Source organism: Adiantum capillus-veneris, chromosome 22, assembly GCF_014529385.1.
Source record: "Adiantum capillus-veneris isolate H3 chromosome 22, ASM1452938v2, whole genome shotgun sequence".
In the NCBI taxonomy this organism is placed as follows: Eukaryota; Viridiplantae; Streptophyta; class Polypodiopsida; order Polypodiales; family Pteridaceae; genus Adiantum; species Adiantum capillus-veneris.
In genome coordinates, this window is record NC_140952.1 from 17769542 (window position 1) to 17780015 (window position 10474).

Sequence of the window (10474 nt, forward strand, 5' to 3'; positions counted from 1 at the left end):
AGAAAGAGATTTTTGGTGCGTTTACATCCGAAGACAAATTGGATGGTACCAACTATTCTCTTTGGTCTTTTATGGACAAAAATGTTTTGGTTGGTAAAGGATTGTGGGATTATGTATCTGGAGATGAAGTTCGTCCAGGTAGCATTGCACCTGCCACGCCTGTTCGTGGTGCAGCTGTTGGTGCAGGACCCTCACAAGTCACTCCAGAGCAAAAGAAATGGGATACTAAAGATGCACAAGCTATGGCTGTGATTGCCTTAACCATAAAGAGGACAATCACACCACATATCAGATCTTGCACAACTTCTGAGGATGCTTGGAACACTCTGCAAGCTATGTTTGGAGGAAGAAACGCTGCCAGAATAGAGTTTTTGAAGAAACAACTTGACAAAATACAGATGGACGAAGGTGATGATATTGTCGAGCATCTTACAAAAATCAGGGATCTTAAAGAGCAATTTCTTAGCATTGATGAAGTGATTCCAGAGAAGGACTTGGTTTCCAAAACACTCAATTCACTACCACCATCTTATTTGACTTTTCAGACTTCTTTGACTCTGTCTTTGCGAGCTAATCCTGAGCCTCTTCATTTTGAAGAGTTAGTGGCTTTGCTATTGCAGGAGGATCAATCACGTAAGAACAAGTCTTTACAAGTGGATGGTATGGATCATGCTCTTGTTGTACAGAACAAAAACAAGGGTAAAGAGAGTGCTCATTACTCCAAGTCTAGTGCAGGACAATCTTCAGAGAAGTCTAAAGGTGATTCCGACAAGTCCAAGAAGAAAGGTAAATGTCACTACTACAAGAAACCTGGTCACTACATTAGTGAGTGTAAAAAGCGAATTGCTAAAGAAAAGAAGAAAGAGTCAAGTTTGGTTGTTTTAGCTTCTGGTGATTCTTCTACAACTAAAGAAGAGTCTGCAAACTTTGTGCAGGATTCTTATGCTTTCGTAGTATGTTCAGATTTTTCTGCTTACAGTGTTGACAAGACACAAATGATTTGGTACTTTGATAGTGGTGCATCCATGCATATTACTTCAAGGAAGGATTTGTTTTGTTCATTGGATGCAACTCCAGCAGGAAAGAAGGTGACATGTGCAAATAATGCTTCTTATCCAATCAAAGGCGTTGGTAAGATTTTGATTACCATTTCAGATGGTTCAGATTTATGCTTGCCAGATGTCTTATATGTTCCAGGGATCAAGAAGAATTTGTTGTCTGTATCCTCTCTTGCAAAAAGTGGTCTTCGAGTCATTTTTGAGAATGACAGATGTGTTGTACGAGATCGAGAGAATGGTTATTCTCTTATCACTACAGGTACGCTGGAAAATGGACTATTTGTGCTAGATCGTTATGAAAAGCAGATTCAGGTATGTATTGCAGAAACAAAGACTCAGGCCATGCAGGATGCTAAGTTGTGGCATGCTAGATTCGGGCATGTTAGTTATGGCAGTTTGATGACTTTACAACGTCATAATATGGTGCATGATTTTTCTTTATTGGAGATGCCACCAAGACATGTATGTGAAGGTTGCGTTCTTGGAAAGATGCACAGATTTGCATTTTCGCAGGATGGTTCAGTTAGAGCGACACGAAAGTTGCAGCTTGTACACAGTGATGTATGTGGTCCTATGAGTACGCCATCTTTGTGAAACAGCCTTTATTTTGTGACCTTCATTGATGACTTTTCCAGGTTTTGTTGGGTGTATCCACTCAAAGCAAAGTCAGACGTGTTTGCAATTTTTCAATATTATGTCGCCATGGTTGAAAATGAAACAGGTTGCAAAGTACAGACTCTTCGTACCGATCGAGGAGGTGAATACATGTCAGGTGCATTTAAGGATTTTTTTGGGAAAGAAATGCATTAAACACCAATGCACTATGCCATACACACCACAACAGAATGGTGTTGCAGAAAGGAAGAACAGGTCTTTAATGGAGACGGCTAGATGTATGCTCAAGGCTAAGAGTTTGCCTCATAAGCTATGGATGGAGGCAGTTGCTTGTGCAGCACATGTTTTGAACAGGTGTCCTACTCGTGCCTTGAAGACCATTACTCCATATGAAGCTTGGTATGACAGAAAACCTTCAGTCGGTTATCTTCGTGTTTTTGGTTGTCTTGCTTATGCTCACATCCCTCAGCAGTTACGTGGGAAGCTTGATGATAAGACAATAAATGTATATTTGTGGGGTACAGTAGTGGAAGTAAAGGTTATAGACTTTTCAATCCTGCTACAAACAAGATTTTTGAAAGTCGTGATGTAATTTTTGTAGAAACTACTGCTCAACCTATGGTTGCTTTTGATGTACCTCATATGCAGACACATGATGTATTTGAAGGTTTGCTTCCTTCTTTTGTGGAGAATCAAGAAACACAACAGGTTGATAATCTTGATCAATCTTTTGATCAGCATGTGACACCTCATGATGTAGAGGAAATTGTGCGTGAAGAGCAAGAAGTTCTCAGGGAAGAAAGAATCTTGCCTAAATGGGTTCAAAAAACTTTGCAGGATAGCAAGTTGGATGCACCGTTGCCACGAAAAACACGTGCTGGTACTACTTTTGGCAGAGAGCAAGTAGATTTGGCTTGCTTTAGTACTCTTTGTGATGCAGATGAGCCTGATTCATTTGAACAAGCTTTAGAGTGTGTTCAGTGGAAAGATGCTATGCAGCAAGAAATTGATTCTATTCATAAGAATCATACATGGGATCTAGTGGACTTGCCTACAGGTAAAAAGCCTATTGGTACAAAGTGGGTTTTTAAGGTAAAAAGGAAACAAGATGGTACTGTTGACAGGTACAAAGCAAGGCTTGTGGCAAAAGGCTATGCGCAACAGAAAGGCATAGATTATGATGAAACCTTTGCTCCTACTTCTCGTGCGTCCACAATTAGATCACTAGTTGCAATTGCTGCTCATCATGGTTGGAAAGTGCATCATTTGGATATCAAAACTGCTTTTTTGAATGGTGATTTGTAGGAAGAAGTTTATGTAAGTCAACCAAGTGGTTTTATTGTAAAAGGTCAAGAGCAAAATGTATGTAGATTGCGTAAAGCTTTGTATGGTCTCAAACAGGCTCCAAGAGCATGGTATGAGAAGATACATACTTATTTGATTGGCCAGGGATTTCAGAATAGTCCAACAGAAAGTACTTTGTATGTCAAAAAGAGAGATGGAGTTCTCATTATGCTAACACTTTATGTGGATGATATGCTTCTTACAGGCAATACTGCAGATGAAATTGAAGCGTTTAAAGATGCTTTGAGAAAAACCTTTGAGATGTCTGATCTTGGTTTGCTACATTATTACTTGGGTATTCAGTTTGTGCAATCAAAGGATGGCATATACATGTTGCAGGCAAAATATTTGCATAAAATTTTGGACAAGTTTGGTATGCAAAATTGTAAACCAATCTCTACACCTGTAGAAACTGGATCAAAGTTGAGCATGCACGATGCTGGAGAACCTTTTGATGTACATACTTATGCAGCAGCGGTTGGTTACTTGATATATTTGGCAGGCAACACTCGTCTAGACATTCAATTTGGGGTTTCACAAGCAAGCAGATTTATGCACAGCCCAGGTATGCATCATTGGCAGGCTGTGAAGCGCATACTTCGTTACCTTTCAGGTACCCCTAATCTTTCCATGTTCTTTCCAAGGGGGGATATGTATGGAAAGCACAGTTCTATGCAGCTTCTTGGTTACAGCGATTCAGATTGGGCTGGTGATTTTGACACACGACATTCCACAAGTGGCAATTGTTTTTTCTTGGGAAATGCATGTATATCTTGGCTAAGCAAGAAGCAACCCACAGTGGCTACTTAAACTTGTGAAGCTGAGTACAGGGCAACTTTCACGGCAACAGTTGATTGTGTATGGATACGCAGGTTATTGGCAGATCTTTGTGAGTGTCAACAGGCACCCACTACCATTTTCACTGACAGTCAGAGTGCTATGGCAGTTGCAAGGAATCCAGTATTTCATGCAAGAACAAAGCACATAGAGGTTCACTACCACTATGTCACGGAAAGGCTACATGCAGGGGAGATCACACTAACTTACTGTCCTACACAGGATAACATTGCAGATCTATTTACGAAGGCATTATCACGAGAAAAGTTTGAAGCTTTCTGAAAAGCTTTGGGCTTACTCTCATACACATGATGATCTGCTACCTTGTACAGATTCACACTATCACTACAGGGGGGATTTGTAGACATGTAGTAGTGTTAGTGTGTATACGCGCTTCACCAGGGGCACTTTTCTCCCACTGGGTTTTTCCCCCTGGACATCCGGTGTGAAAGGACACCTTATCTCTTAGGGTTTCATATAAGCTTTGTAGCTCTGAGTTTGTATACTCTATTATTCAAATACAGAGAGAGAGACTACAGAGATCTCGTACGCAAGCTCTGTGTCTTCTTCTTCTCCATCTTCTTCCTACTCTGAGTTGTTGTCTTCCTTCTATTTCCTGTTTCATCATCTTCAACATGTGTGTGTGTGTGTGTGTGTGTGTGTGTGTGTGTGTGTGTGTGTGTGTGTGTGTGTGTGTGTGTGTGTGTGTGTGTGTGTGTGTGTGTGTGTGAGAGAGAGAGAGAGAGAGAGAGAGAGAGCTTGCAAGGCTATAACTGTAATGACCCACAAGACAATACAACCTTCATCTGCACCATCCATAGCATGGTCTAGATATTATGTCTCCACTCAAAGTTAACCTTCAAAGAAAATTAATATGCCCAATGGATTGTGCAATTTTTCTATGTTGTTGATTACACCTTTGCCACAGTGCTAATGATGATTTTGCCACATGATAGTGTGGGTAGCACCACAACTAGCACATGACAATGGCCAATAAGACTTTGTAGCACAACAACAATAACAAACATCATGGCAGGTAGCATAAGAGCACAATAAGACCTATGAAACAACTTGTAATAGGCCATCAACAAATGTCTTTTGGGTTATGAAGATAATGCAAACCTGCAATGCGGAGTGCCAATGCTTGCAGCTATCACCCATGGCCATAATAGCGAGAGATAAGCATCTCATGCGAGAGGTGAGATGGTTGTACTTGGCAATGTTCTTGTCACTTGCCTTTTCTGGGCTACATGCCATAAGGTTGCCAGTCCCACCATCAAACTCACTTGAGCTCCTTTACGCATGGCGCTAACATTTGGCCTTGCTATCTGTTCCCTCTGCTAATTTAGACAATCCCAACAATACCGGTCAGCTCTTTGATGTTAGCTATGTTTTCAAAAGAAGATAGTTGCTAATAACCAAGATATGTAAACTTTGCAATTTATGAGATGGCTCGTTTGGAAGCAATGTGCTTCACTAGGTTCTAGTGGGGCTTTTGAACTGAGAACTCATCACTACAATGAACCCTACACCATCTATGAAGTACAATATAAAGTTACCTCTACCTCTCTTTAAGCTTAATCAATATCATGTATCTTTTGTATTTGTTTTGTGTCTGCTGAAAGAGAGGACATATATTCACAACAGTGCATGTTTTGACTGCACAAGCATGACCCCAGCTCAACAACATTGCAAGATCTATTATCTGTATCCAATTCCCTCTACATAGATGTTTGCTTGGCGCAACACATAAATGCTATGAGGCAGGGCACTACTTTCATTTCTTATAATTTTTGGACAGACCATAGTGCCAACTCTCTACCATACTTTTGTATTGCACTTTTGCATGGCGTGCCCTGTATATTTAGCATTTTCACTTTGTGCCTACGTGCAAAACAAATTGTTTAACTACTCACATTGCTTTTATGTAGCTTGATTCAAACATTGTCCTCCGGATTGCATAGTTGGACGACACATGTACACGATTACAAGGTCGATAGTGCATTCGAATTTTTAGTCTATTGATGTTTTCTATATTTTTTGAGTTTGCCAATGATTCCTAAAGTTTAGTTTAGCCACATGTTTTCCTCACTAGTGCATGCTCAATCTCGATCATTGAATCTATATATCAGATAGACACACATTTCTTTCCTCAGAGTTTGGCAATTTAAGTTATGTATTATAGTACTCAATGCACTCTGCACATGTTTACTTTATTCCTAGGTGGTTGATGTGAATCTACATACGCCCTTGTTTGACAATGCATCTTATATATTGCAGCCCAACGTTCTCCTTTGCATAATTGTTCTATAGCACGAGGAAAACCCTTTGTCCTAGTGTTTTCCTCCTCAAATATGTTTTTGCACTAAGTTTTGTGATTGACAGTCAAGACTCCTTGCTCCCTCTGACTGCGATAACATGTAACTCTCTCTCTCTCTCTCTCTCTCTCTCTCTCTCTCTCTCTCTCTCTCTCTCTCAGGTTCTATGAGAAACAAGAGAAAATTGACTATGGTTGATTTGGTTCTTTCTCTCAACTTTGGTCAATTTAGTTTCTCCAAACTCGTCTAGTTTTGGTTCTTTTGTTTTCTTGGGTTTGTCTCAGTTTTAGACTTTTGAGTCTGTTTTTCAGGTTTCTTATGTTGTTTCGTGTCTTTGGATCTTGAGCTCTAGAGAATATCCCTAAAACTTTGTCTTTAACACAATCTTCAGCTTTTGCAAACATAAAAAATTGTGTTTTGCCTCTTATTCTAGGCATCGGATTCTCTCTAGCCCTCTTGCTCTTATAGCATTGTTGGTGTCTAGGTTTTTGATTTGGAAATTCATAGAACCTGACATCCGCTATGGTTTCCTCTCGTTCACTAGGATTGTCAGAGCATTCATTATCTGTGTCCTCATCTAGCTCAAGATGCTCTGAAGAGTCATAGAAACACTCCTCTTAAGCCGCTTCCATCGGTTTGTCTTTTCTGGGTTGTTCAAAGATTAGTTCCTCATCTTCCCCTTTTACCACGCTAAACAGTTAGTATGAGACCACATCATAGCCATCTTTGTCACAAAACTTTGTCGCAGGACCATCCAAAATAGCACACATACCTAGGGTAGCTAGAATATGCATCCATTTTAAAGGCTCTAGAATTTCTTTGGTCAGGAAAGTATTCCTTGTTTGCAATTTCCCTTTCCATAATACACTCTTCTCATTTTAAGATTCTGTAGTGAGAAGCTCCACACATCCACAGCTCCTTTGACTTACATAACCAAGCTGGAAGCTCATATCCTGCTAATGTAGCTAAATCAAACTCCTTAACTGGGGGCTTGATTCACATCTTTGTAACCATGGTCTTTAAGGTTTATGAATGTAGTGGTTTCCATGTGTCTAAGGTATATATAGTCATATCCTTAGTCTTGGACCATCTTCAATTGTCGCATGAATGGTCGTTTAAGTATTATATTGTAGTTATTCTTCTTTCCAAAATCTACTATAGCAAAGGTATGCTCATACTCAATGCCGCAAGAAGTAACAATTACCTTCTCTAGAAGCCATAGAGGTTTCTCCATATAACCATTTGCTAATTGCAATTTCATCCTTGTGGCTCTCAAGGAAGGTTTTCCCCATTTCTTCCATATCTCTTTGGTTGCAATGGCCACACCTGCTCCATGGTCAAGAATTGCCATGGTTGTTACACCTTTGAACTCAATGGGAAGTGTAGTAATGCCATCCTTGCCTTCAATACTCCCCTACCTTGTTTTATGGTATTGGTTGCATGGTTAACTGAGGCTTTTCAAGCTCTCTGATCCCCTCTTGTATCTGTGAAGTCGGATCCTTTATACCAAACTTTTCTAAGAATTTTCCAACTAGCGGTCCGCATGTTTGGTCATATTGAAGAAGCTCAACTAGCATAATGGTGCAAGTCACAGGTGCAAACAATATGTCTATCAATCCTTTTGAGTCCACCACCTTTTCTGAGGAGAGTCTTTGTGACAGTACTGCCTACTTTGCTTCATACTCTCCCATATAAGAGGGTAAGGTTCTCAAGGATTGAGGTTGGCTATCCGAAGATCTTACAGATCATCTATCCCCTAAATATGAGCAAATATCTAGACCTTCTTGAGATCCTGCCTCAAATTCCTCAATAGGAGGAAGAAAAACATCCCTCCCATTACTGGTTTGGTTCACTCTCTGATGTAGCTCATTTGCCATGTCTGCTTCTTGTATTTGTTTCCAAAGTTCATCTAAGTTGTCGTCTCTTCTGTATATCTCAAGTATGATAGGATGGAAACCATCAGATGCTTGATCTGTGGTATTCATCACTACTCTTGGATTTTCAATTAACTTTGTGGGTTCTAACTCAGTTGCAGGAATTGCTCAACACTTCAAATTTTTATCTTCAACCATCACTTAGACCGTAATAGCATTAGTGCCATCGTGAAAATCCCAAGGTGGGCCAAATTATGACAATCTCAACCATCGAAATCATATCTTCTCCATTCGGACTCCAACTCAACAATTGTAAAGCCCGATTCGAAGAACATGCTCAACACTTCAAATTCATAACTTCAACCATAAATTTGACATAATAGCATTAGTGCCATCATGAAAATCCCAAGGTGGGCCAAATCATGACAATCTTAGCCCTCGAAAAAACTATAATCAACCATATCTTCTCTATTTGGACTTCAATTCAAGAGTTGTAAATCCCAACCTAGTGGTCAACCAAAAAGTCTGGCCCTTATGCAAGATGGTAGACGCACATGTTTATTATCTGTAATGGGTTTTCAAGGTGCCATTACAACCCAAAGAGGAAGTGGGAGCCAAGTAGGTGTTGCATGAGAATAAGTGGATGATGGTTGACTTCTTTAAAATGGCCACTATTTTGGATATGCTTTGGAAGGCCACAAGTAGAAAGAGAAAATATATGGGAAATATTGGAGAGGCACGCGATTTTGAAGCATATTCTCTTCATGGTTTGGACTAGGTTTTTTTTTGGAAGATCTCTCTCATGGAGAATCGAGGAGGAGGATATTTTTCATGTGATCTTGACAACAAAGAAGGAGAAGATTATGAGGGATCTTTCAAGGGGCTTTCTCTGATTCTCTCTCCCTTGGCTTTCTCTCTCTTGAGGCAAAAGTGGAGAGGACAACCATGGTGTATAGTTTTTGAAGAGCTCTCTAATGGAGAGTTGAACAAGAACGGGATTACTTTATGCTTGAACAGTTTGGGGATAGGGAGGCTCCTTATATGAGCTTTGTCTCTTGTTATCTCTCTCTTGGATGTTAGGACAAAGATCGACACGTAAAAGGATAGCTTTTATGGTACTCATGGGAAGAAAATGAAGCCAAGCTCTCTCAAGGAACCCGGAAGAGAAGAGGAAGGGAGAATGCTCTCTCTGTTGAAGAACTAAGAGGTGCAGAAGAAGCGAGGTTTGATTGGATTTTTTTGAGAGGTTGTGGCACATGTTAGCTCTAGTGTGTGTTGCCATGTTTAAGCAGACATAGAACCTTTTTTATGGACACCTATCTATCACCAATTTATACAATATTTCAAAGGGATACTTGTTTTCATGATTGTTAGAGCTTGAGTTGAACATTTTTTGTATAGATTATCAACAATTCAATAGTTTCATCATGAATTTGACACCTATCATTGTTTTGTCTCCATTTGTTCTCCTCTTTCACATCTCTCACAACCAAAGGCCCAGCGCATTTCTGGTCTCCTCTAGAGAACAACGCACTCCAACATTGTTTTGGTGAACACGACATGAAGTTGGCCGGGGTGAGAGTCCACAAATGGAGACTCAAGAGGATATGAAGCAACTTATGCAAGCGGTGTTAGCATCCAACTTGAGATGAAGCCTAAAGAGTTTCAAAAAATACCCAAATTTATATAAATGGTGGAAATGCTTCAAAGTTATTTGCTTATAGAAGAAGTTATTTGGTTATAGAAGAAGCACACAAAATGAAGCAGAAGAGAAGATAGATGGATGAAGCTTTTTGGACAAGTGGAATATTTTCCAAGGGCATGATCCACAAGGTTATCTTGCACATGCTATGAGACAAAGATGAAGTTTTTAGTAGTTCCACATGATCAAATGATTACAGCTTTTTACCAGTTAATGGGTTCAAATGGTAATGATCGAGTACAAGAGCTTGCAAGGGAACATGGAGACAATTGACATGATTTTGCATGTGTTTTTACATAAAACATGGAGAGTCATGCAGAGATGAGGCAACTTATGCAAGGGATTTTAGAATCCAGCTTGAGATGCATGCCTAAAGAGGTTTGAAAAACTATCCGAATTTATAAAAAAGGTGGAAATGCTTCAAAGTTATTTGGTGACAAAGAACCACACGATGAAGCAAAAGCAAATGGACCAAGGCTTTTGGGCATGGGATTAGATGTCGTATATAGCAAGTGGAATATTTATTAAGGGCATGATCCACAAGGTTATCTTGCATGCTATGAGACAAAGATGAAGTCTTTAGAAGTTCCAGATGATCGAACAATTACAGCTTTTTACTGATTAATGGGTTCAAATACTAGTGATTAAGTAAAAAATCTTGCAAGGGAACAAGGGGACAATTGGGATGATTTTGCAAAGAAAGATTTGAAGACATAGACATGGACA